Here is a 27,994-nt window from a genome sequence, read left to right on the forward strand (position 1 = left end):
TTAGATGAAATAAAATATTTGCATAGTCTCAAAGTATCTCCTCACAAAATATTAATTACAAAGAAAGGAAAACAGTGACTTTGCAGTGGATAAACCTAGCAGACACTACCTTAATCAAGTGATCATATTTAATATCAGCAGAAATAAGACACTGACATCACGTACCCCAGATACGATCCACTGAAAAGGGCACACCATTACTGCTGTGTTATCGTTTGTCAAAAGTGCATAACCTGAATCTAATAATAAAAATTATCAGACAAATCCAAATTGAGGACTAAGGTACAAAATTATGGTTTAGTATTTCTCAAATGTGTCAATTTAATGAAATACAAAGAAAGACTGAGGGAACTCTCCCAGATGTGTAGTCAGGAGAGAGGGCAAAGGAAACATGCCAGATAAATGCAATAAGGGATCTTGAATTGGATCCTGGACTAGATAAAAAGGACATTAGTAGGATAACTGGAAAGACCTGAATATGGTCTGCAGATTGGTTGATAGTATTATATTAATTTCCTGATTTCAATCATTGTATGTAATGTCATAATAATGATTATATAAAATGCTAACATCCAGAAAGCTGGGTACAGAATACACAGGAACTCTACTATTTTTGCAAATTTCCTGTAAGTCCAAAATTATTTCAAAATCGTAATTCAAAAGTTAGGAAAAATACACAAATTTTACTACAGAAGATTTACAATTGGATAACTTCATGAAAAACTGGTTGCCTTCTTAAGCGGTCAAATTTCAAATTGAAGTCACAACAAAATGTCAGCTCACACCCAGTTAACAGGTAAGACTGACAATTTCCAATGTTGGCAAAAATGGACAGCAACTAAAAATCTCATATCACTGGTTGAGAGTGTGAAAACTGTCCACTTCCTTAGAAGACTCTCTAGCAGTTTTCTTTAAGTTAAGCAAAAAATTCAATTTTTAGGTATTTACATAAGAGATCTGCTAACATTCAAAACAGCTAAAATCTAGAAACTACTCAGGTGTCCATCAACAAGAGAAGAGATAAACAAACTGCAATATGACCATTTAGAGAAATATTACAACTATAAAAAATTTTTAAAACTGCTCATACAGGGAATAGCACGGATAAATCTCAACATGATTATGATGAGTGGAAGAAGCCAGACACACACTGTGTGATTCCATTTATATTAATTTCAAAAGAGGCAAAATTTATCTGTGATTGTAGAAATCACAACATTGTTTTTTTGAGAAGGTGCTTGGTTGTAAAGAGGCGGTAGGGTAGGTTCTCAAGTAATAAAAATATTCTGTCTTCTGAATGGGATAGGATTCACTTTTAAGAAAACTTACTGAATTATACAATTACTATATGTCAATGCATTTAACTATGTAAATTTTACTTATGGAAAAATATAAGTCATTACAAACAGGGAAGCTCCACATCTATGGATATGTAATAATCAGAAATATTAAAATATTTATATATTACATATGCTATAAAGTTATGGAATAGTATAAAAGCATATGACTATGTATACATACACATTTAAAAATAAAATTGTAAAAATGTTTATAGAAGAATAATAAGTGTTATTATTTCTCTAGCTTATTTGAAAATACTTAAAATTAACATAAAGTAAATATGGCAAAATGTTGATAATGATGGAACCAGTTCCAGTTCCTTGTATGTGCTAGTTCACTGTTCTCTTCTCCTTATACAATGTATGTTTACAATATGTTCATAATGAAAAGTTTTATAAAATGCACAGCGGGGTAAATCTTTCATTGCCAAGAACAAGTGAATATGAATGTATTACACATGTTTAAGAATTTATTAGGAAAAGAAATAAAAGAATACAGAACCAATATATATTAGTAAATTAGAACCTTAAAAAATACCTGATAAATTATACCAAAGACCTGATTGAGGGGAGGGAAGGGGAAAGCTAGTGATGCTAAACATCCACTAGTTAAACTTATTCATTAACAAAGGCATGGCAGAAATAACTACAACTGGAATGAAAATGAATACATAATTGAAACAAGAGAAATTTAATAGAATGATGAAAGAACACTGTATAAGTTAATGCTAATGTGTTTGAAAATCTGTATGAAATGTGATTTGCTAAGATAACACAGGTTATATTTAAGACACAAAACAAAGAATAAGCAATAACCATACAAAAAAAAGGAAAAGAAAAAAAAAAACTTCTAGATAGCCTCTCTTCTAACTCCAAACCACCAAAACCAAAGGAGAGTCCAGATGATTTCATTGATATGTTCACTTAAACACTGATAGTGAGATGAGAGCTTTTTTACCCACTCTAGAACACAGTATAAGAAAATCCTCAAAATGATTAACACAACCAGAATATCTGATACCAAAACATGACAAAAATAGCACAAAAAAGAAAAATCACAGATCAATTTCACTTAGTCGTATACTTGTAAAAATTCCAAATCAAATTAAAATACCTACGATTAAGTAGTAAATTAAAAGAATAAAACATTTTAAAAACCAGTAGGGTCTGTTCATTCAAGGAATAAAAGGAAGCTGCAATAACAGTAAATTCATTCACAGTGATAAAAGTCTTTAAAAAGAACAGTAAAACAGATTCTGCAAAAAAAATTTGATTATATCTACCACCTGGTTTTGATTAAAATTCCTTACAAAATATAAAAGGTGGGAGACTTTCCTAACATAGTAGACAAAGTATTTCGCACTTAAAAATCAGCATTTTACACATTGATGATTAAGACCACCCACATCAAAATAACTTACCTATTGGGAATATGACCTGATACCACCCCCAGCAGAGTCCTGCCCAGCAAGATAAAACTGTGAACCAATAAATAAATTCAGTTTGCTTATCTAGGCAAATAGTTCTTCTATCATTGATAACAGCTTTCTACAGGCAAACAGCTCACCTAGAAAATGATTTGACCATCAACCCTCACATTAAGAACCTCATCTCACTTTCCCACCAATCTTAAAGTATTGCATGACAAATTTTGCCCATTTCTAATTAGTTCCCTGCCCAGACCCCAAAGCCTCATTTCTTGATTTTGAAACATTATTAAACCCTATCAAGGTGGTGTTTTCCCTTGCTGCAGGTAAGTTTAACAAACTCAGCTTTGCTTGATCATAGCTCTTTCTGGTGGTCTTTGGGAGAAAATGACCAGCAACAATGTGCCAGTCAAACCAAAGCAGCATACCATTAAACCCTGATTAAATCAAGGGTGGGTAGTATTTCCATAACTGTTCAAGTGTTCTGCTGATAGTAACAGTCTGTGGACTTTGTCAACGTAACTAAAATCAGGATCAATATGAAGGGGGGAAATAAAAAACTTTAAATATTTGCAAAGGATTTAGTCTATACTTTGAAAAAATCTGAAAAGCAACAAGAAACAGTAAGGTGACCACTTACCCCCAAAACAAAACAAAACAAAACAAAAACTTCAGATACAAAAAATGAACAAGAAAGCAAATTAAAAGAAAAACTCCCATCACCAAAGTGAAAATATTAACAGTAATTAAAATTATTGAATATGAAAAGACATACCTTGTCCTTGGATACGAAGACTTACTTAATATTTTTAAAAACCATTCTCCCCTCAATTGATTTATTAAAGTTGATGAAATTGCAGTCTAAACTGTAATTTCTTCCAACGAGAAGACACATGAGACAGGAGGCAGAAGAAGAGACACACAAATCCACAGAACAAAAATGGAGCCAGTCACAGATGAGAGTACAGCGTATGCGCAAGATGGCAGTACAGATAAATGGGCAATTATTGGCAAATAATCGCAAGTAATGGCAAGTAACTTGGCAACTTTAAGATTTCAAAACAAAAAAATTTCTCATGATTTAAGAATTTGAATTAAAAAAACACAAAATAATTAGAATTTAACATAGGTGAAGGGTTTTATGGACTCAGTATATATATCTTTCCAAAAATGACATGAAACTCAGAAGCCATAAAAGCGAACATGGTTATACTTGGACATATAACAATCATACACATTCTTATAACAAAAACAAAGTTAAAAAGTGTGTAAAAAATAGCTGTAATGGTTGACAATCCAAATCTTATTTCCCGAAATAGTAAATGAGCTCTTCGCAATCAGGAAGAGACTAAATCCTCCTCCCACCCACAAAATTGGACATAAAGAGGAAATTAAAAAATACAGATGGCTAACAAACATGAAAAAATGACCAAACTCAAAAACAAAAAAAATACAATTTAAGACAATAGTTTGGGTGATCACATTGGCAAAAATTTTAAATATTTATAAAATCCATTGTCTGTGAGGTTGTAGGAAAGCTGGCAATCTCATTCATTGCCATTGGAGGATAAAGTTGTTAACCACATTTTTGAAGGCAATCTTGCAATAATTTTCAAAATATGAAGTGTGCACATACTTAATCCCAGTAATTCAACTGATAAGTAATTTATTATGATATTATAGACAAATGCAAAATTATTGATATATAGGGAGGTTCATTGCACAGAAATTTGGTGCTAACATAAATATCTATGAGTGAGAAATGCTTAAAACATTTAATTATATTTCATCTACAAAACATTCATGTCGTCATTCAACAAATGACACAGATGTGTATGTATTACTGAAAAAGAAAAAGGCCATTGAATGAGGGCTGTTAAATGAAAGAGGTAATTTGCAGAAAAATGTGTTACAATATGGCCACACTGCTGGATCCTTCCCCAAAATGGCTTGTGTATTTGTGTGCATCTATCCACTAAAAGAATGCATGTAGTTCACTTAATAGAGGAAAACTATAGGGACAGAATTGGAAGAGAGGAGGGCATTTAATTTATATATTATTTAAATATGCTTTGAATTTTTGAAAAAAGTCATGCAGAGTTTCTTTTTAATATATTCTGTATTTTTCAGTTTACCATGTGGCAAATGAAAATTATAAATGTATATTTATGGGAGCACTGAGCAATTCCACCATTTTGAGCATCTTGTGTAATATTTTATCCTCTACTGAGGCTCCTGGGATTGAGTCAAGTGGCAGCAAGGGAAACAGTCACCATGCCCCAATTAAAGTCTCATCGATGATATCCCAACATGAGCATTTCTCAGTTAAGCATTTCTTATCTGCAGGAGGTATCCACTGCAACACAGGAAAGAGAAGAGTCCCCATGCATAAGGAAGACTGTATCATTGTTTTGGTGAAGCTGGCAGTAGAAGGAATGGCACCAACTCAACAAATCCACCTCTTTGTGGCCATCACCTGCAAGGACACAGTGGGGAAAAGTGGCAAAGGTGAGAAACACATTTCCTAAGGAGTCATGGGGGTATGAAATTCCTCTTTCATCTTCCCCCTACTTGTGCTAGAACAAATACACCCACAGTACACAGAGAAAACCTCATTTCTAGCACCTGAGTCCATGATGAGGCCAAAACAATGACATTAAAACTTCCTGATGTCAAACATGCCAGATACTGGTGCTGCTTTTTCTCCTTTCACTGGCCTAAAAAGTGATAGCCATCAACAGCCTCGGGTTGCATGTCTCTCTCTTCCCCTCTGGTTTCTTAAAGCTCTAGGTCATTCATTTATTTCATCAGTTACTTCAGACCAGTTTGTCAACCTTCCAGTCTAACGGTTATGGAGAAGCTACTGTGTCTCCTACGTACAACCATTTTCTAGCATCACAATGGATCAAACCATGAAGGAGTTCGGTTTATTAGATGACAGAAGTTAAGGAAATCCTTCCTATTAACAGTACATATACTGAGATGCAGAAAAGCCACGAAGGTATATTAAGAAAAGCTGCATCTCTTAACATAATGTGCAATCTCAGAATCAATTAGAATGTAATCAAACATCATCAATATTCAGAAAATTAACAGCTCAATTTCTACTAAGACATGGCTTCTCCTAGAAAGCAAGGACTACTTTAACACCTTACCTTTAGTGGGTGGCCTAGGCAATGCATAGGTGAGGAGGCTTTTGTCTAAGGGGTGTTGTTTTGGGAATTTGCTGGTAACATTCACTCTCAGAAGAGTTCCCAGGAAGTCATCTTCTGAGGTGAAAAAAAAAAAAGAAAAGAAAAAAAGAGAAACACCACTTCCAATGAAACAAGCAATGCAGCTGGAATCTGGAAATTCCTTCTCTGCTACTCTTTTATATTCATTTAAATTAACATAGTTCTGAAACCATAACCATCCAGTCCATAACTACACATTTCAATGTCAGCACATTGCATCAGGGACCTTCTCTCTTGCGCATCTCCAGACCCGACTAGATCACCTGAACCCCACTGAAAGTTATGTCTCTGTTTTAAAATCATTTGTCTTCTACTGCTTAGTTGGTCAGGTTACTCACAAAATTACCAAGACAATCTACTTATATATCTTTTATCAATAAAAGTTTATTGAGAACCTGTTCTATGACAGGCAATCCACAAGGTGCTTGTATCACAAAAAATGAACTGAAAAAATATCTGGACATAAGAAATTAAAAGTCCTCTGGATGAATCAATCATACAAATAAAGAGCTGAAACATAATGGTTTTACGGAGGCAGATTCAGTTTTGGGCTCGGATTGCCGAGGAAGACCTGTTGTGACCACTCGCCTTTAACTCCCCAGAACGGTATCCACCCTCAGCTGGCTATCAGACGGGTTTTCATGCTATTTAACTGGAACCAAATGTCATCAAACTCAAGAAGAGCAGTATGTATCAACTCCTTCCATCCTAGGCCTGTTTCCTATAAATGTGCAGTTCCCTGCCCACATACCTGCAAGGGTGTCCAAGAAACCACAGGTAGGCATGGAGAGCCACTGACCAGGGAGTACGCTGTCAGCTCATTCTCTGGAGTTTTCTTTAATTCATTCTCTTGCTTCCTGACAAGTCAATAAACACATTTAGTAATATTTATCACGATGTGGTAGCTTACAATTCTATTTTCAAACATACTTTCCCCAATATAATTTCAGCTAATATTTCTAAGACAGATATTTTATAAATGTTGTTTTTATCAGATTTGAAAGTCAAGGCAAGGGCATGGACAGTTTTGCTTCCCTTCTAGGCTCTATCATCACTTGACATAAAAGAAAAAGAGAAAAAAAATGCATCTAAAATACATACATCTGTATGTTCATATAAACCACACACACACACACACACACACACACACACACAAATTTAACAATGAAACATTCAGGAAGTATAGGTATCCTGTGCTGGGAAAACATGGATGTTGCTAAGCCCTTTGTGTGTCACGTACACAGGCTTCAAATATGCACTGCCCTCCCTTTACTCTGTAAGGTCCAATGGACATAGAGAGTGGCCAGCTAATGATTACATTAGTAAGATAAAATATTCCCAATCTATTAAGACTAAGTGTTATAAAACAAAACTTACACCATTATATACAGAGCAATACGATCATGGTCTATTACCACCCAGTGAAGCCCAAGGAAACCTTCTAAGGATTCCACTGGTGAAGGACATGTTTCTAGCTCAACAATTTTTATAAGACCATCTTTACAAAAAAATACATTTCAATAATTTCTAAGTATCTGGAAAGGGTAGATTAAACTAAGCTACTCTTTTTTAAAACAACAGTCTAAAATTTGCCCCCAAACAATAATCTAGTGAAAGGCAATGTTTATGTGCAATAATCAGGACTATCCTAACCACTCTTCATTAAAAAGACATACATAAATAAAATATCTTGATCTATGATTTGGAAGAAAGCATGTAATACAAAATCATTTTCAACAGCATTAATATAACTAGAAAGTCTAGATATGATAAAATGATATATCTCTATTCAGAATAGCCTCATAACTATACAGTGGTTTACATGTGATTTACTGATCTCAGCCTTGTTGATTACCTAAGGGACAAATGTAAAACTGTGCACATCTCAAACAGATGTGCTAATACTCTCTGAAGCCATCTGCAAAACAATGCATCATAAATTTTACCAAATATATTTACAGGTTTTCAATTGTCCTGTCCCTGTCAACCATTAAGATATCTTGAAATTACAGATTTATGTAAAAGTGTAAAGTTTTAACTTTACAAAAAAAGTGAAGCCAAAAACATACAATAGTTAAAACATGCATTCGTCTTCTGAATAAAAACATATTGATACAAGGTTACTGTTTTCTTTACTTCATTCTGCTGTCTCCTGATAAGTTAATAAACAAATTTAGAAATACTTATCAAAATGTGGTAGCTTACAATTCTATTTTCAAACATACTTTTCCCAAAATAATTTTAGCTAACATTTCTAAGACAGATATTTTATAAATGTTTTTATATTTTATAAATGTTTTTTATCACATCTACATCTTTTATCATAGAATAGCATACATGTAGTAGCTCTAGATAATCTGTGTCCAATAGAACTTTCTGTGGCAAAAGTGTTTTATAATTCCATTCCATAATATCAATTATGTTGATAATACATGGTGTGCAGTAACTTGAGAAAAATCACTAAATGGATAAAGAGTGCAATCAGCATGTTTCAGCCTGTCACTAACTGTGTTAGGGTCAAGTTCTCATTTTATTTAATATAGTATCTTCAAGATAGAGAGCACCCTTTCAATGATTAGAAGAGATATAAGATAAAAACAAAGATAGAATTACTTACAGGTCCTGAGGGGTACATGGCATGCCTGGGAGTCCACACGCAGAGGTCAGGGAGTGAGAGAGACGGAGAGAGAAAGAGAGACACCCATGGGCCAATGCCCTTACTGGGTCAAGGGTACTATTCAAACAGGTTTTCTATGGAGACTTCTAAGTGGTGGGTCTAAAGCAAGCAGGTATGAGTTCCCTGGGGTCACACTGTGACTGGGAGGCAGACACTGGCTCCATAAGGGGTGTGGGGTTCAAGGGGCTTGTCAGATAGATTGCATCAAGCTGTCCCATGGTGAAGTGGTCCAAAGGAGGCAGTTGGATAAGGCAGCTATCTGGACCAACCACACTGAGGAACGAGGAGGAGGTGTAGAACTGGAAACTATGCAAAGGTGAGTAAGCCTTGCTTCTAGTATAAGAAAGCTAAACTTATATTCAGGATGGATGCCAAGGCAACATAAAATTATAAGAATTCACTACATTCTTCCAATGTCCATACCCAAAAGGGCACACTGCTCAGGCCTCAGGGACATTCTTTCAATCATACATCTCAATTCTAGCCCAATATCATCTTCATTCCCAAAAAGGAGAAACTGTTCAAACATTCTTGATACCCAATACCTTTCTGCCATAAGCTAAGCAGAGAAATGTCAAACATCCTAGAATCTTTAGGAATGAAAACCATGGAGCACTTACCATGTGATTAATGTTGATACATGATTTGATTACAAGAGGCTTCCCAAAATTAAAACAATTCCCCACTGGCTACAAACAGTTGCCAGGCACAGTGGCTCATGCCAGTAATCCCAGCACTCTGGGAGGCCAAGGAGGGCAGATCACCTGAGGTCAGGAGTTTGAGACCAGCCTGGCCCACGTGGTGAAACCCTGCCTCTAAAAAAACACAAAAATTAGTAGTGTGTGGTGGCACGTGCCTGTAATCCCAGCTACTCGGGAGGCTGAGGCAGGAGAATCGCTTGAACCCTGGAGGCAGAGGTTGCAGTGAGCCAACATTGCGCCACTGCACCCCAGTCTGGGCGATAGAGCAAGACTAAGTCTCAAAAAATATATATATATATATTTATTTATTTCTACTGCTCCTTGCAGAGCAGGGCTAACCCACAGACAGTGTTCCCAGAGTAGCCCAGAGATAAATTTAGAATGAATGACATTGCTATGGGATCTTCTGGGAACCTCACAGATACGGGCAGTGAAGCCAGTGAGAATCCAAATGTCAATGCTGTGTTGTTGTAAGTGCAATGAGAATTTTGTTTTCCTTCATAGCTCTCCCCTCAAGAAAGTACAATGCAGCAAAGAGCAACATTCCTGATCCAATCTATAGGGTCAGTAGTGATGTCCTCTCCATCATTCCTAATTTTTTTTTTTTTTTTTTTTTTTTTTTTGAGACGGAGTCTTGCTCTGTCTCCCAGGCTGGAGTGCAGTGGCCGGATCTCAGCTCACTGCAAGCTCCTCCTCCCGGGTTTACGCCATTCTCTCGCCTCAGCCTCCCAAGTAGCTGGGACTACAGGCGCCCGCCACATCGCCCGGCTAAGTTTTTGTATTTCTTTAGTAGAGACGGGGTTTCACCGTGTTAGCCAGGATGGTCTCGATCTCCTGACCTCGTGATCCGCCCGTCTCGGCCTCCCAAAGTGCTGGGATTACAGGCTTGAGCCACCGCGCCCGGCCTTCATCATTCCTAATTCTAACGATCTGTGTCAGTCTAGCTAAAGGATTGTCAATTTCACAAATCTCTGCACAGACCCAACTTTTGGTTTCACGAATTTTTCTCTGTATTTTGTCTGTTTTTTTATGTCATCAATTTTTGCTCAAATCCCTATCGCTTCCTTCCTTCTGTTTGCTTTGGATTTCGTCTTCTAGTTTAGTCTTTTTCTTGTTTAAGGTGGAAGCTTGTATCATTTATTTATCTTCCCTTTTTTTCCTGATACAGTTATTTAAAACTATAAATATCCGTCTAAGCATGTCCTTAGTTGTATCACATTCTAAGCAAGATGTTTTCCAGATTCTTTCTATTTTTTATTTTTATTTTTTAGACAGGGTCTCATTTTGTCACCCAGACTGGAGTGCAGTGGCGCAATCTTGGTTCAATGCAGCTTCTACCTGCTGGTCTTGAGTGATTCTCCTATCTTAGCCTCCTGAGTACTACAGGGACGCACCACCATGCTCAATTCATTTTTTGTATTTCTTGTAGAGATGGGGTTTTGCCATATTGCCTAGGTTGGTCTTGAACTCCTGGCCTCAAGTGATGTGCCCACCAAGGCCTCCCAAAGTGCTGGAATTACAGGTGTGAGCCACCACCCCTGGACTTTCTAGTTTCTTTTTACAGATTTTTGACCAATGGGCTCTGTAAAGTGTATTAATTTCCAAATATTTTGTGACCTCCAAATTTATTTGTGTTGACTTCTAATTTAGTTCCTCTATGGTCACACAACATACTCTACATAGTTTCAATCTTAAATTTATTGAGTACAGTTTTATAGCCTAACATATACTCTATCCTGGTGAATGTTCCAGGTGTGCTTGAAAATAATTTGTATTTCTGTTGTTGGGTGGAGTTTTCCCTATCTATCTATCTATCTATCTATCTATCTATCTATCTATCTATCTATCTATCTATCATCTCAGGTCAAACTGGTTGATAATATTGCTGAAGTATCTTGTAACCTCAATGATGCTCTACCTAATTGACTTACCAGTGATTAAGAGGCTATGAACAAAAGTTATTATTGCTGAACCGCCTATTGATCCCCTCAATCATGTTAGTTTTCAGCGTATGGAACTTTGGGCAGTGCTGTTAGTGCTGATATGATTATAATTGTTACATATTCCATATTAATTAACCCTTCTATCATTAAATACTATCCTTCTTCCTCTCTAGCAATACTTTATCTTAAAGTCTCTTTATTCTGATGTCAGAATAGCCACTTCTGCTCTCTTCTGGATTCGCTGGATATAGCTTTTTCCATCTTTTACTTTCAAACTATTTGTATCTTTTGTTCTAAAGTGTCTCTTTTGTAGACAATATATAGTTGTTCATGTTTAAAAAACAACAGAATCTCCTAATCTCTTTTAAAAATTTGATACAATTGTCATATGGCTGGTTTTATGTCTGTCATTTTCCTGTTTTCTACATGTCTTATGTCCTATTAGTTCCTCTGTTCATTGTTAACTACCTTATTTTGTGTTAAACAGATCTTTTCGTTATCCTATTTTAATTCTTTGGTTGCTCTTTTAATATTTTTTGAACTGTTTTCTTACTGGTGGTCCTAGTGTTTATAAAATACAACTTAAATGATCACAACCTCCCTCAGATTAACAATATATGTGTAACATGGCCTTTTATATGACTTGAAATCAACTTCAAAGAAGCAATTCTATTGCTCAGATAGTCCAGATTTCCAAAAGATTTTTAAGTCATCATCAATCCAGCCATGTTTATAAAAGGGACTGTGAGTCTGAGATAGCAGACAACACTACACACTAACGATTCTGTCTTGGACACAATGACACCATGACCACACTAAGTCACAGGGACCAGGATACAGGAAAAATGATCCAGCCACATGGCTGACTACCATTATCATTAGAATGTTATAATTCCCTAAGAAGAATACAGTATTTCCTGGACAAAATGTTTACTGTGAGAATTCCCACTGGTCTGTGAGCATGGAATGGTGTAATTATTTCTGATACTTCCTCTCGTATTTCAAGGGGAATGTTTCAACTCTTTCATATGACATCCACATTTTGGTCTACGTGGACCTGTGGAAATGGAGTAAAAATATGGGAAGATGAGAAATATACATGTCCAATTGTCAAACATGCATAAGAAAGGAGGCTTCACTGTGTATCTGCATATAAAATGTACTAATTTATTACTCTACTGGGATGTCTCTGACATTATTCAAAATATAAATTGTGCAAAAATTCCAGGAGAGGAAAAGAGGCCTCGAATAACTCACCAGGTTATTAATGCCTTACACTGTTTGGTTCAACAGACTTTGTAAAAACAATTCTAAGTTATTTAATAACACAACAAAAATAATCCAGGAAATTACACGTATTAAAAACTGGATGTTACCCTTGGAGTGCATCGTTTTGATCTTTCCTGGAGAAAGAAGCTGGTGCAAATGACAAAAACAGTCCTTCTTTGGTGTGGAGGTGAGAATTCCAAGCGGCAAAGTGTTGTCTTCCACCAACATCACTTCCAGTCTATAAAGGGGAAATCAGGGAGCTGAGAAACAAAACATTCCTAATGGAATATTTTGTAACAAGAGATTGGTTGTAAGGACTTCGCCAGAGATGTTCACTGGACCACCCGTATGACAAGAACGATACTTGGTACTTGAAACATGACAGAGTAGAAATAACTGTTTTCAGAAACACTGGTCTCAAAGTTTCCTCAGCATACCCAACACACCACCGTTCACGATGACTAGGCTCTCTCCTTAAATCCACTGGAAACCCACGGAAGGGACACAGAAGTGGCCAGAAAAATCCACGTTTTAAAAACTTGGAAATTTAATCACTTCACATCTAGGAATGTTTAATGCAGCATGTAGCTGAAGACAGTGCTTCTGTGCACACCAAATTACTCTCTCAGCTGATGAGAAAAATGAAAGACAGAGAAACTGATGAAACCCCAGTGACTGCTTGGCAAGCAAATTCAATTATACTACGAGGATTACATAAGTAATACCTATTTTTCAGTTCATAACTTTTTTCACTTAAGAGAGAAATGGAAAGTGAAAACCCCAAATCTCCTTGGATTCTGACCATCTTACTGCCCTCAAGAGAGCAAGCGTGACTTAGAAGATTATTGTAGCTCCAACAAAAGTGTGAATGGCTCAAGTGTAGGTATAGCTATTTTCCACAATTACACAACTCAGGTGCTGATTCCCCAGGGTCTGTCTACTATCAACATATTTATGTTGCCAATCAAGAACTCAGAGTTGCAATTTCATCTCCAAACTGGGTACCTACAGGACACTGTCCAATTCAGTTTCTCTAGTGCATGCAAGCTGGTTAGTTTTCCAGTACCATAGTCCTTGCTGGGACCATACAGCTGAACAAACTGAACTCTCCTTCTATATAGTTTGTTTAGGGCAGGTAACTGTGCTGGACCTCATGTTCAGAGGAGTTATTATTTAACTCATAGTTTTCCTAGGTTTTTCAACAAGATCAATTATTACAGTTACCAGCGACACGTGCAAACTTCTAAAAAGGGGCACTGTTTTGCCTCAGAAACATGAACGAAAATGAGCACTCTGGAGTATACTTCTCTGGGACACTGATCCACCCTATTAAGTCATGGAGACCAGCCCCCAACACAGCAATGACCCAGGCTCCATGCTGCCCAGCACAGACAGTGCCTTATGGAGTATTTCATAATCCCCAAAAAAGGGCAATATTTTAGTGACAAAACACTGAGCAACCTGGCCTGGCCCTTGAGGGTGTAATGGTAAAATTAATTCCCACTGGACCCTGAGGATGGGATGGAAAAATCATTTCTGACATTTTCTGTCATGTCACATCTCAAGGGAAAGGAATAAAGTTTCATGTGAGGCTAGGTGCCTTGTCTTTGTTGACCTGTGGGAATAGGGTAAACATGTAGAAACATGAGAACAATACACGCACATGTGTCTGCTGGTCCATCAAGCACAAGACAGTAGGATTCACTTTCTGTACCATTAAATTCGCTAATACACTGCTCTCCTAGGATGCTTCCAGTGTTATTCAACAACAGTCAACGTGCTCGTCTCTAGCTTCCATCAGTCCAAATACTGTCCAACATTTGCTGCCAGACAAATCAAATGTGCAACCGGACTATCAGTTTGCTCAAAGTTCCAAGACAATGTTGGCCTGGTGAACATTCCATTCACAACAATGCATAGCATTTCCATCAATTCAACCACCTCAGGATTACCTTACCTTCAAAGGTCACCCAACGGATTGGGGAAGAAGTAGTCACAAAAAGAAGGGAATAAAGAAACAATGGTCTAAAAATCACTCATAGCACTCAACCTGCTTGAGAGTGGGAGCGTGGCAATTTGCAGAAGCTGCCCAGAGCTACACCGTACCTGATTCCACTCAAACTGGTCACAGCAATGCAGGCAGGACACACACAGGTACGGTACTGTCCCAGGATATGTGACTAGAAGAACTGGGCAGTGTGCAGAGAGGGAAAGGCAGCCTCTGAACCCTCTCACCATGAGCTGCTTCCCACCTGCTCTCAGCTCTCAGCGTGATGCTCACCAGGTGGTACTGCTAAGGACCTAGTGGCATTTGGGCACCGCATACCTCTTGGTCGCACCCAACTTTCCGCTGTCACTGTTGAGGATCAGCCTCTCTGGCACTCTCCATGCTTCATGCCCACAGAAAGATCATTAGCAAGACTGAGAAAGCACAAAAATTCTGGAAAAGAACAAACAGAAGTCTCAGATGACTCACCAGATTAAGATCTTATAATTAACTGACTCCATATAGAACCCGTTAAATTCCTAAATACTTAAAACAGTAATAACCCAGGAAAAAAAACTACCAAAAATTAGGTGTTACCTCAGCATGTTTCATTGTATTCTTTCTCAGTTGAGGAAGCTGGTAAAAGTGACATATCAGATCTTCATTTCCCAGACTTTTCAACAAAATCAATTATTACAGTTATCAGTGACAAATGCAAATTTCTAAATAAAGGGCACTGTTTGCCTCTGATCTTCATTGGTGTAAAGATTAAAAATCCATGCAACTCTAGTATCACAGGGAACCTGCAAACCACAGGGGAAATTAGAGAAGTTGAGAAAGAAATCTTCCACATCGAATGGTTCCTGATAAGAATTTATGAGCAATTATGATACATACTCATTGACAAAGTGTACGGCCAGAAAAAAGTATACTTATTCCACAGAACAGGAGAATGTTTAAAGTCCTTTTCCCAAGACCTGTTCAGGTTAACCCTGAAGTCCACCTAGACATCAATTAACAAGGATCTCCCTTAACATGCATAGGAAAATCCACTGATGAAATATGAAGATTAGCTAATAAAATCCACATAACATTCCAAGGACTGGAAATGTCATCATCTCACAACATCTACTTGAATCACTCAAATGTCTAGAATATTGCTTTATGCAGACAGAAAAAAAGGTCAGAATTCTTGGGACTGGGTTAGCAAGCAAATTTAAACAAACTCTAAAATATTCTCACGGTTAGAAATCACTCTTTAATTCTCCAGATATTACCTCTACCTAAAACAATTAATTGATAAGACCCACGCCATCTTTGGAACTGATGATCTAAATGACCTTAGTAAAGTGCTCTCACTCAAAAGACTGTCACATCCGAGATAACAGTATGGATGGCTCTAAGGGAGGCACAATCATATCTCATGGGGTCTCACCACATATGTGCTGGTTTTCCAGGGTCTATTTACTACCAGTGGATGGATGCTACCAGCAAAGCACCAAAGGAATAGCCATTTTATTAAAAAATGGGATATTTATAGACGACTGTACAATTCATTTCCTCCAACATACGCAGGCAGATTAGCTTCCAAATACCCCGGTCCCTATGGGCACTGACCATCCACATCCCTCCACGTTTGCCTGTCCTGTGTGCTGGACCGCAGCTCACAGAAGTGCTTTGGTTACTCATTGTTTTCAGTGAGACTCTTGTTTTATTCTTTTAAATCTTCGTCAATCCAGGATATGTGGCAGACACTGAGCACACAGCTTTCCATTAGCTTGGGGTACACTGACCCAAACTATTCATCCAATTATGGAGACGGGCATCACAGTCAATGACTGGCCAATGGCCCACAAGCATGGCCAGGGTCTCAAAGTCACTGGAGTGTCACAATCTCCTAAGAGGAATGCCAGTATTTTCAGGACACAATGCTTACCATGGGAGAATTCCTACTGATTCTTGAAGATGAGGTGATAGAAATATTCTCAATACTTTTCTTCATGTCACATCTCAAGAGGACAGAGTAAAATATTTCATATGAAACCCAGTTCTTGGTTCATGCCGATCTGTGAAAACAGTACAAATATGGGAAGATGGTAAGTATGTATATCCATTTGTCAAACATGCACAAGAAGGGAGGGTTTGTTATGTATATTAATATCAGATATACTAACATAACTCTACTAGGAGGTTTTTCGTATTAATGAAAAGGGAGAATTGGAAATAAAGGATAATGAAAGCTTCGGATGATTCAACAGATAATTAATGCCTCACACTGTTATTAACAGATCATTCACAAAACCTATTACCTACTTGACTACAGAAAAAATTACAAAATAAGCCATAAAAAGTAAATTTATTCAAACTTGGATGTTACCTTTGAAGTGCATCTTTTTGTTCTGCCCCAGGCAACGGAACAGGTAAGAGTGACAAGATCAGCATTTCTTTGGGATGGCAGTGAGAATTCCATGCAATTCCCAAATCACTTCTGTTCTGCAAGGCACACGGGACATTACAGGAGTTTTGAAACAAAACCTTCCCAACTGAATGATTCCTGACAACAGTTTGTAATTCATTAGCCATAGTCACTTGACTATCCCCATAACCAAAAAATCTGCTTGTTGCTTGGAACAGGGTGAGTATAGAAAATCAATGTTTCCAAGATTTTGGTCTCAAAGGCCAAAGGCCCCCTGAGTATTACTAACATTAGAATCTCTCTTAAATATACAAAGACTCAATGAAGGAATATACCTATTAGCCAACAATATCCACCTAAAATCCCTAGAATTAGAAACTTCATTATTTCACATTAAAATGTTTAATGAAGCATCTAATTTAATCTGTCATCTAATGTTTAGAAAATTGCTCCCTGAGTGACAGGAAAAAGAAAAACAAATGCTGTTCTAATCCTTGAGACTGAGTTAGCAAGCAAATTCCAGCAGGTAGTAAGATAATCCCATGAATACAACCCACTCTTCGATTTTCACATATTTCTTTTGGTGAAAGAATAAATAACAAGCAAAGACTGATAATTTCTTTCTAATTGACTACATAACATACCTATACATGCTGATCCTCACTAAGAATGTTGTGACATCTACGCAAATAGTGTGAATGACTTGAGCGCTGGCACAGCTAGTTCTACAATGCTCACTCCTCGGACACTGGTACCACAGAGTCTGATTACTAGGGGTTTGAATGCTGCCAGCCATGCACTTAAATCATTGTCATGTAATCCCCAAAGACACACAGGCCTCTGTACAATTCATCTATCTGCTCTAATATATGCGGATGGGTTAGTTTTGGTAGCAGTTGCTGACCAAACTGAACGCCCTCCATGTGTTTGTCTGGTATGGTCCCTGTGCTGGACCTCAGCTCACGGAAGTGTCCTGGTCACTCGTTTGGTTCACATTTCCAAGGTTTCCATTTTTTTTAAGTCATCATCGATCAAGGCACATTTATAAAAGGGACCTTGAGTCTGAGATATGTGGCAGACACTGAACATACATCTTTCTGTAACCTGGGGACTTGCCAACTCATGTTATTCAATTACAGAGACCAGCATCACAGCCAGTGACCAGCCTCATGGCAGACCAGAAGAGCCAGGGTCTCACTGTCATGGGAGTGTCATGACTCCCGAAGAAGAATGTCTGTGCTTTCAGGACAAAATGCTTACCAATATTAGAATTCCCCCTGGCCCTTGAGAATGGGAAGGCAGAATTATTTCCATTACTTTCCTTCATGTCACACCTCAAGTAGAAGGAATAAACTCTTTTACATGAAATCTATTTCTTCGTCCACATTAACCTTTGAAAAATAGAAAAAAAATTCTAGAAAAATAAAAAGTGCAAACGTACATTTGCCAACCATGCAAATAGTGTACATATACAACAGGTTTACTATGCACAAGTACATAAAATATACTAAATTATTTCGCTGGTAGGGTATTCTAATGTTATCTGAAAACAGAGGAAGTATAAAAATACTGGACAAAGGACACAGAAACCTCAGATGACTAACCAGATTATTAGGGCCTCACACCATGTGGATTAACGGACTGCTTGAAAAACCAATTCTAATCTTACTTGCGAAAATAAAATAATAGAACTCACCCAGGACAAATGCACTTACTAAAAATTGCAATATTACCTCTGAAGTGTATTGTTTTCATTGCTAGACAAGGAATCTGGTACATGTGACAAAATCAGCAGGTTAGTGGAGCAGCAGTAGGAATTCCATGCAATTCCAGTATTACCTCCAATATGCGAAGCACAATGAGGAAGTAAAGAAGTTGACAAACGAAACCCTCATAATTAAAAGAGTTTCATGTGATAGTTTGCTAAGAATGATGGTTTCCAGCTGCATCCATGTCCCTACAAAGGACGCAAACTCATCCTTTTTTATGGCTGCATAGTATTCCATGGTGTATATGTGCCACATTTTCTTAATCCAGTCTGTCACAGATGGACATTTGGGTTGATTCCAAGTCTTTGCTATTGTGAATAGTGCCGCAATAAACATACGTGTACATGTGTCTTTGTAGTAGACTAATTTATAATCCTTTGGGTATATACCCAGTAGTGGGATGGCTGGGTCATATGGTACATCTAGTTCTAGATCCTTGAGGAATTGCCATACTCTTTTCCATAATGGTTGAACTAGTTTACAATCCCACCAACAGTGTAAAAGTGTTCCTATTTCTCCACATCCTCTCCAACACCTGTTGTTTCCTGACTTCTTAATGATTGCCATTCTAACTGGTGTGAGATGGTATCTCATTGTGGTTTTGATTTGCATTTCTCTGATGGCCAGTGATGATGAGCATTTTTTCATGTGTCTGTTGGCTGTATGAATATCTTCTTTTGAGAAATGTCTGTTCATATCCTTTCCCCACTTTTTGATGGGGTTGTTTGTTTTTTTCTCGTATATTTGTTTGAGAAGAGAAAACCAAACACCGCATGTTCTCACTCATAGGTGGGAACTGAACAATGAGATCACTTGGACTCGGGAAGGGGAACATCACACACTGGGGTCTATCATGGGGAGGGGGGAGGGGGGAGGAGGGAGGGATTGCATTGGGGAGTTATACATGATATAAATGATGAATTGATGGGTGCTGACGAGTTGATGGGTGCAGCACCCCAACATGGCATAAGTATACATATGTAACAAACCTGCACGTTATGCACATGTACCCTAGAACTTAAAGTATAATAAAAAAAAAAAAAGGTTAAAAAAAAAAAAAAAAAAAAAAGAACAGAGAAAAAAAAAAAAAAAAAGAGTTTCATTTGTCAACTTTCTTACTTTCATAATTACTAATGATGGGTTATAGGAAATAAACCATAGATCTTCACTTGCCCACATGGTACGAGAATAAAAATTATGCTCACTCCCTGGAAATGGGTAGTACTGAAAGTCAGTTTTCTAAGACCAAAGGCCTCCGTTAGCATCACACAATAAAACTAGGATCTCCCTTTAAACATCTACGAAACTCACTGATAAAAAAAATGAATATCAGGCAATGAAATCCACATAAAACTCCATGAATTGAAAATTTAATCATTTTACAATTAGAAATGTTTACTATAGCATCTACTAGAATCCCTCAATCAAATGTCTAAAGAGCTTCTCTTTGAGTGACAGGCAAAACTTAAATTCCAATTTTTGTGATAAGGTCAATAAGGAAATTAAAATATTAAGACTTTCCACAAATAGAAAGTGCCCTTCAATTTCCATATATTCTTTTATTTAATAGATAAAACCTACTCTTCAATTTCCAAATATTTCCTTTACTTAATAGATAAATAATATACAAACTCATAATACCTTTTGCACTGTCCACCTAATAAACCTGAGAGACTGACCTCACACACAAGATTATAGCACCTAAAAAAATGTGTAAAAGACTCTAGGGTAGGCAAAACCGTTTCCCATCGTTCCCTCTACTCTTGTGTAGTTCTGTTTACTATGAGAGTATGGACACTGCCAGCCAAACACTGAAAGAAATGCCATATAATCCCCAAAGATATATGTACACAAACATATATAAATATATACAAACACATACAGACCTCTGTACAATTCATGTGCTGTAACCTATGTGAGTGGGTTTGTATTCCAATACCACGGGCCATTTTGGTACCAGCTGCTGACCAAACTGAACTCTCTCCACATGTTTGCCTGGCATGGTCCCTGTGCTGGACCTCAGTTCACAGAACTGGCACAGAAGTGGTTGTTTGGTCACTCGTTTCACTCAGATTCTGAGATCTATTTTTAAGTCATCATGATCCAGTCACATTTATAAAAGGGACTTTGAACCTGAGATATGTGACAGACACTGAGCACACAGCTATCTGTCACCAATGACCCACAATATTCAATCATGGAGACCAGCATCACAGTCAATGACCAGCCCATGGCTGACTGGCATAGCCAGAGTCTCACTGTCATTGGAGTGTCCTGATTCCCTAAGAAAAAATGTTATTTTCAGGACAAAATGCTTTTTAACATGTGAGAATTCCCATGGAGACTTGTGGGTGGGAGGCAGAATAACTCCCTATCCTTTTCCTTCACGTCTCCACATGGGGAAAAAATAAATTCATCTGTATGAAACCCAGTTCTTGGTCCACTTCATTCTGTGGGAAGAGATTATATACATGGGAATGAGGAGTATACATGTTCATTTTTCAAATAAGACAGGAGGCTTTACTATGTAACTATATGTAAAGTATCAGAATTTTATTACACTTAGAGGATGTTTCTGATGTTATGTAAAGTTGAGGAAAACGTAAAATGTTAAAAGAAACTGAAGGCTCAGATATCTCATAAGAATACTGAATGCCTAATACTATTTGTATTAAGTGACTCCTTGCACATCTAATGAAATTCTCAATTACTTAAAAAAACACAAACCACAAAAATAAATTTACTAAAAGTTGGATGTTACCTCAGGAGAATACTGTTTTGCTGCCTCCCAGATGAGTTAGCTGGTACAAATGACAAAATTAGCGCGTCACTGGTTAAAGTCCACGGAATTCTGTGACAACCAATCCACAAGGTACAGGGGCAGTTAGGAAAGTTGTGAAACAACATTTGCTAAATGAAATACTGTTACAAGCAGTTATGAGAATTAACTTTAGACATTCATTAGACTACATGTATGACAAGGCTATACTCACGTCTTTGATCAGACTGATACAGATAGAATTTTTTCTATTCGATTCTATTTTTCTATTCTACACAGATAGAATATTTTCTATCCATGTCAGTGCTTTCTCAGCACACTGACTTCAAAATTATTTATTCTATAGCTAGGATATTTCTTTAAACACAGTGAACACAGTGTGCACTATTGTCAGAGAACCTATGTACATCCTCCTATATGCAGGGAATCATTTCTAGATTACTCATGATACTGAACACAATGTAAATACTGTGTAAATAGCTGTTACACTGCGTTTTTTAGGGAATAATGACCAAAGAAAAACACTGCACTTGGCTGGGCACAGTGGCTCACGCTTGTAATCCCAGCACTTTGGGAGACCAAGGCAGGCCAATCACTTGAAGTCAGGAGTTCGAGACCAGCCCAGCCAGCATGGTGAAACCCCATCTCTACTAAAAACACAAAAATTAGCCAGGCGTGGTGGTGGGCGCCGGTAATCCCAGCTATTTGGGAGGCTGAGGTAGAAGAATCGCTTGAACCCAGGGGGCAGAGGTTGTAGTGAGCTGAGATCATGCCACTGCATTCCAGCCTGGGCGACAGAGTGAAACTCTGTCAAAAAAAAAAAAAGAAAGAAAGAAAAAGATTGTACATGTTCAGTACAGATGAAACGATACAATTTTTTGTCAAATATTTTCAATCCATGGTTAGTTGAAGCTGAAGATGCAGGCCCATGGAGAAGGACAGCAAACTATATATGAAATTGTTTGCTAAATTAATAGAAAAAAAAAGAGAAGAACAAAAGAAACAACTGGTTCGATCTTAGCAGCTGGGTTGGCAACTGATTAAAATACACTTGGAAGATACCACATGAAATTGCTTCACTTTAATAAAATGAGAAATAAAACAAAAGACATTTATGCAGCCAACAAACATGAAAAAAGGCTCATCATCACTGGTCATTAGAGAAATGCAAATCAAAACCACAGTGAGACACCATCTCATGCCAGTTATAATGGTGATCATTAAAAAAGTCAGGAAAACAACAAATGCTGGACAGGATGTGGAGAAATAGGAACACTTTTACAGTGTTGTTGGGAGTGTAAATTAGTTCAACCATTGTGGAAGACAGTGTGGTGATTCCTCTAGGATCTAGAAGTGGAAATACCATTTGATTCAGCAACCCCATTACTAAGTATATACCTAAAGGATTATAAATCATGGTACTATAAAGACACATGCACACATATGTTTATTGCAGCACTATTCACAATAGCAAAGACTTGGAACCAACCCAAATGTCCATCAATGATAGACTAGATAAAGAAAATGGGGGACATATACACCATGGAATACTATGCAGCCATAAAAAAGGATGAGTTCATGTCCTTTGCAGGGACATGGATGAAGCTGAAACCATCATTTCAGCAAACTAACATGAGAACAGAAAAGCAAACACCACATGTTCTCACTCATAAGTGGGAGTTGAACAATGAGAACACATGGACACAGGGAGGGGAACATCACATACCAGGGCCTGTGGGCGGGTCAGGGGCTATGGGAGGGATAGCACTAGGAAAAATACCTAATGTAGATGATAGGTTGATGGGTGTAGCAAACCACCATGGCACATGTATACCAATGTAACAAAACTGCACGTTCTGCACATGCACCCCAAATAAATAAATAAATAAATAAATAAGAAGTAAAAACTCATAATATCCTTGGATTCTGACCATCTCATCACCCTCAAAATGTCAATCAGTAGTTCAGGTAAATGTGAGAACAGACCAAGTATAGGCAGGAACATTTCTCTTGGGTCTCACTGTTCTGCTTTCCCAGGCTCTGTTTCTATGGTATACAGATGCCGCCAACCAAACTGTCAGAGTTTCCATTTTACCCTACAATTGAATTTTTATACACAAATGTAAAATTCATTTCCTCCAATAAATGCACTCAAGTGGTTTTCAAATACCCCAGCCCCTGTGGTTGCTTCTAACTGACCAACTAGTTCCAACTCCAGGCAACACGTTTGACTGGAGTGGTCTCTGTGCTGGACCTCAGCTCACAGAAGTGGTACAGAAGTGTTTTGGTCACTCATTTTGTTCAGATTTAAATTAGATCAATCTTTAAGTCATCATCGATCCAGGCACATTTTAAAAAGGAACCTTGAGTCTGAGATATGTGACAGACACTGATCACACAGCTTTCTGTCACCCTGGGACATGCTGACCCACACTATTTAATCATGGAGACCAGGAACACTGTCAATGGTCAGCCCCCTGGTGGACTAGCATAGCCAGGGTCCCATGGTCATTGGAGTGTCATGATCTCTTAACAGGATGTCAGTATTTTAAGGATAAAATGCTTACCATGGGAAAATTCCTACTGGTCCCTAAGGACAGGAAGCAGAATTATTCCCATTACCTTCCATCATATTACGACATAAGGAAACAATAAACTTGGCCATATAAAATGTTAAATGCAGTTTTGGTCTGCATCATCTTGTGAGAAGCGATTTTATACACACACACACACACACACACACACACGTGCATTTTTTAAAATTTGTATAAGGCGAAAGGTTTCATTATTAATCAGCATAGAAAATATACTAATTTGTAACTCTTGGAAATGTTTTAAATGTTATCCAAAGTACAGAGAAGAAAAAAATCTTAAGGGAAACTGATGCTTCAGATAGCGCATCAGATTAATAATTCCTAACACTGTATTAACCTATTGTTCACAAAACCAAATCACTGACAGTTTTAAAAATAATAAAAATGAATTTACTAAAAATTGGATACTACCTCAGGAGTGTGTTGTTCTGTTTCCTCCCAAATTAGTTAACTGGTACAAATGACAAAATTAGCCCTTCACTGGTTCAGTGGTAAAATTTCATGGAATTGTATCTCACCCAATCTACAAAGTGTAGAGGAAATTAGGGAAGTTATGAAACAAAATTTGCCAAATGGAATATTTACTTACAAGGGAATATAAGAGTTCACACTAGACACTCACTGTACTATCCAATGAATGACAAGAAAAATTATTCGTACATCTTTGACTATTATACAATATAAACTTTTTTTAAAAAATGAGACATTAGTCTCAAAGCTCCCCTGGCATCCCCAATCAAAAGCATTTATTACAATTAGGATATCTCTTCAAACACAACAGAAACCTTTGAGGATATATGAATATAGCCAATGAAATCTATGTAAAAAAGAATTTGAAATATAATCTAAGTTTATTTGAGGCACCATAGTGTTAAAACCAGCACTCAAATATAAACAGTGGTTTGCTTTTTCATAAGAAAAATTAAAATAGAAAAAACAAGTGATGCAATCCTAGGGGCTGAATTGGCAAGAAAATTAAAATACACTACAATAGTCTACTTAGAGTACCTTTTTTTTTTTTTTTCAATTTCCATGTAATTGTTTCACTTAATTGAAAATAAAAAGTAAGGCCAGGAATGGTAGCTCACGCCTGTAATTCCAACACTTTGGGAGGCTGTGGTGGGTGGATCACCCGAGGTCGGGAGTTTGAGACCAGCCTGGCCAATATGGTGAAACTCCATGTCTACTACAAATACAAAAATTAGCCAGGAGTGGTGGCGGGCACCTGTAATCCCAGCTACTCGGGAAGCTGAGGCAGGAGAATCTCTTGAACCCAGGAGACGGAGGTTGCAGTGAGCCGAGACTGTGTCACTGTACTCCAGCCTGGGCAACAGAATAAGACTCCATCTCAAAAAAAAGTAAAATCTCATTATTATCTTTGCATTTGGATGTTGACCCTCTCATTACCCTCAAGAGATTGATCATCAACCAGAAAATTCTGTGAGCTCAGACAAATATGTGAATGGCTCAAGGGTAGGTGTAATAACATCCCTTGAGTCTCACTATGTCCTGGTTCCCCAGGGTCTACCAACTGTTTCCATAAATGCTGCCAAGCAAGTACAAAGAGACTTGCTATGTCAAACCACAGTTGGATATTTACAGACCTGAGAACAATCCATTTGCTCTAATATATATGGGTAGGTTAGTTTTCCAATACCCTAGTCCCTGTAAACTCACTCCCTCCTCATGTTTGCCTGGCATGGTCCCAGTGCTGGACCTCAGCTCACAGAAGTGGCACAGAAATGATTTGGTCACTCATTTTGTTCAGATTCCGATGAGATCCTTTTTTTTATAGTCATCATCGATCCAGGCACATTTATAAAAGGGACCTTGAGTCTGAGATATGTGGCAGACATTAAGCACATTGGTCACTGAGACACACCGACCCACACTATTCAATCATGGAGACCAGGATCACAGTCAATGACCAGCCCATGGTGGACTAGCATAGCCAGAGTCTCATGGTTACCAGAGTGTTACGATTCCCTAAGAGGAAATGTTGGTATTCTCAGGACAAAAGGCTTACCAATATTAGAGTTCCCACTGGCCCTTGAGGATGGGAGGACAGCAGTAGTCCCAATACTTTCTTTCCTTCTTGTCTTGCCTCAAAGGAAGAATAAATTCATCCATATGAAACCCAGTTCTTGGTCTATGCTGTGCTGTTGGAAGAGAGTATGTATATGAATCTGAGAAGCATACATGGACAATTTTTAGCCTTGCATAAGATAGGATGTTTCACTATTAACATATATGGAATATACACTAACTCATGACTCCTGTTGGACATTTCATGTTATTTGAAGTAGAGAAAAGAACAAAATCTTTAAAAAAAGAGATTGATGCCTCAGTTCATCAGAACATTAATGTCTGAAACTGTTAGTATTAACCAATTCTTTGTGAACCTAAATTCTTGAGTACTTAAAAGAATAAAAATAACTCACAAAAATAAATTCACTAAAAATTGAATGTTACCTTAGAAGTGGTATTGGTGTGCTTCTTCACAGCTACATTAGCTGGTACAAATGTCAAAATTCGCACTACACTGGTTTGGCAATGAAATTCCATGGAATTCTATCTCGCCCAATCTACAGAGTACAGGGGAAATTAGGAAAGTTGTGAAACAAAATTTGCTTAATGAACTATTGTGTTATAAGCAGTTATAAGAATTCACATTAGACACTCATTGGACCATCTGTATAAGAAGAACAATTATGCTCACGTCTTTGATTGAAATTGTATGGAAATAATGTTTTCTAAAACATTTATCCCAAAGTACCTCCAGCACATACCCTTCAAAATCATTTATTACAACTTTTAAATAATACAGTGGTCACACATGGAGGACATATGAAAGTAGACAATGAAATCCACGTGAAAATCCAAGAATTTGAAATACCACTTCTAAAAATGTTTGCTGTAACACGTAGTGGAAACCAGCAGTGAACCATGTATTAAATAGCTTGCTTGGTTGATGGGAAAACAAAAAAGAAACAGCTGTTTCAATCCTTGTGACTGGGTTGGCAATCAAATGAAAATATATAAGATTTCATATATTTATATCTTATATGATACAAATATCTTATATTTCATATGTTTCATATATTTCATATAAGATATTTATTCTTTAATTTCCATGCGATTATTTCACTTAAAAGGAAATGAGAAGTAAAAACTCATGATGTCTTTGAATGCTGACAACTCTTCGCCATCAAGCAACAAATCATCAACCAGAATATTCTGGGCGCTCACACAAATGTCTGAATGGCTTATGGGTTTGCACAATAATTTCCTGTAAATCCTGTAACTCCTGTGCCGGCTCCCCAGTGTCTGGTTACTGCAGTGTATAGATGCCACCAGCCAAGCACTTGAAGAGTCTCCATCTTACCCCCAACCACATATTGGTAGGTAACTGTGCAATAATTTCCTCTACTGTACGTGAGCTGGTTAGTTTTCTAATTCCACAGCCCGTTTCGGTACCAGTGTTGACCAAACTGAACGCCCTCCTCGTGTTTGTATGGCACGGCCCCTGTGCTGGACCTCAGCTCACAGAAGTGGCACAGAAGTGATTTGGTCACTCATTTTGTTCAGATTCCGATGAGATCTATTTTTAAGTCATCATCGATCCAGGCACATTTATAAAAGGGACCTTGAGCCTGAGACATGTGGCAGACACTGAGCACACAGCTGTCACCTTTGGAGGCATGGAGACCAGCATCACAGTCAATGACCAGTCCAGGTTGATGAGCACAGCCAGGGTCACATGGTCACTGCAGCGTCATGATCCCCTAAGAGGAAATGCTGGTATTCTCAGGACAAAATGCTTACCAATATCACATTTTGAGGTTTTTATGTCAGACTT

General features: G+C 37.6%; 1 long non-coding RNA gene, 3 other non-coding genes and 1 pseudogene across 5 annotated transcripts; all 5 read right to left on the bottom strand.

The window, feature by feature from the left end:
• Positions 1–1,792: 1,792 nt before the first annotated feature.
• LOC104656471 lies at positions 1,793–27,949 on the bottom strand. 2 transcript variants are annotated; one of them, XR_004057403.1, is made up of 15 exons: positions 27,827–27,949; positions 26,608–26,720; positions 26,162–26,294; positions 24,547–24,658; positions 21,524–21,613; positions 18,254–18,384; positions 16,955–17,070; positions 16,514–16,643; positions 15,175–15,380; positions 14,917–15,030; positions 12,698–12,828; positions 8,618–8,642; positions 6,752–6,857; positions 5,923–6,036; positions 1,793–5,243 (listed from the first exon to the last, which is right to left on the bottom strand). It is a non-coding gene; the product is annotated as an uncharacterized LOC104656471 (long non-coding RNA). The 2 variants fall into 2 exon arrangements; XR_747130.2 differs by lacking the exons at positions 24,547–24,658; positions 26,162–26,294; positions 26,608–26,720; positions 27,827–27,949 and adding an exon at positions 23,528–23,625.
• LOC115897948 lies at positions 17,944–18,027 on the bottom strand (annotated as a pseudogene).
• On the bottom strand, positions 23,792–23,883 carry LOC115897947. The gene has a single exon (XR_004057721.1). It is a non-coding gene; the product is annotated as a small nucleolar RNA SNORD116 (small nucleolar RNA).
• On the bottom strand, positions 25,849–25,943 carry LOC115897946. Its single transcript, XR_004057720.1, has one exon. It is a non-coding gene; the product is annotated as a small nucleolar RNA SNORD116 (small nucleolar RNA).
• On the bottom strand, positions 27,669–27,760 carry LOC115897945. The gene has a single exon (XR_004057719.1). It is a non-coding gene; the product is annotated as a small nucleolar RNA SNORD116 (small nucleolar RNA).
• Positions 27,950–27,994: the final 45 nt, after the last annotated feature.

Source organism: Rhinopithecus roxellana, chromosome 5, assembly GCF_007565055.1.
Source record: "Rhinopithecus roxellana isolate Shanxi Qingling chromosome 5, ASM756505v1, whole genome shotgun sequence".
In the NCBI taxonomy this organism is placed as follows: Eukaryota; Metazoa; Chordata; class Mammalia; order Primates; family Cercopithecidae; genus Rhinopithecus; species Rhinopithecus roxellana.